The sequence below is a fragment of the Prionailurus bengalensis genome, chromosome B2 (assembly GCF_016509475.1).
Source record: "Prionailurus bengalensis isolate Pbe53 chromosome B2, Fcat_Pben_1.1_paternal_pri, whole genome shotgun sequence".
NCBI lineage: Eukaryota > Metazoa > Chordata > Mammalia > Carnivora > Felidae > Prionailurus > Prionailurus bengalensis.
Genome location: NC_057349.1, coordinates 91,222,784 through 91,223,733, shown reverse-complemented (window position 1 = coordinate 91,223,733; position 950 = coordinate 91,222,784).

Below are 950 nucleotides of genomic sequence, written 5' to 3'. Positions count from 1 at the left end.
CACACTGTTGTCCCCCTACCACCTTTTATCTGGGAAAGGGGAAGCTCCAAACAACTTTCTCTAAGTGCTCTGTGTATTCTTAGAACCTAGTAATAAATCTCTTTTCCAGAGCAACCAGGACACGTTTATAAAGGAAGAAGTAACAGACACTAGCAAGGGCTTGGAGGGGCAGGGGGAGAGCTAGGAGAATGAAACAAATCAAAATTATGCATGTTGTGACAAATTCATTTCCTCAATAACAAAATGGTATCTGAATTCTAATGAGAAAAGTAGAACAACAAGGGAGCATTAGACTACACACACCCATTTAACCCTTCAAGGTAAAATTCTTCCACACCATAAAGAGATATGTTCCAGAATTTATTTCAGGGTTTATGAGGTCATACTTTAAGGGAGCAAGGATCCCAAGTTTCTTTAGGGTCAGTGGTAAAGCTTTTTCTTCTCGATTCCCAGTCATTCTTAAGAATTAATCTTCTGTCTCTGAGGAGGTCTGAGTTCCTTAGCTAGAGTCTTATGCAGGAACCACCTCTCTATCTTCCCTTTCTTAGCTCTCAAAGTACTCTTAGAACATTAGCAGGTCTACAATTCTGACTCCTGAGGACCCAGAACAGACCAATCTGAATTGCCAACCTGACTGCAGGTTTTGTTTGCTTGTATGTTTTGGTCTTCCTTGTTTATCTTGTTTTTAGTTTAGTTTTTTTTTTTTTTTTTAATGTTTATTTTAGAGAGAGAGAGAGAGCAGGGGAGGGGCAGAGAGAGGGGGAGACACACTGAACTCACAAACCAGGAGACCATGACCTGAGCTGAAGTCAGACACTTAACCTACTGAGCCACCCAGGCGCCCTTCGGTCTGCCTTGTTTGTACTGAATTAGAACCGGAAAGTATTACTTTGGATCATTTAGTCCGAAGCCTTCATTTTACAAGACACACAAGACAAGGTGAGAGAAGA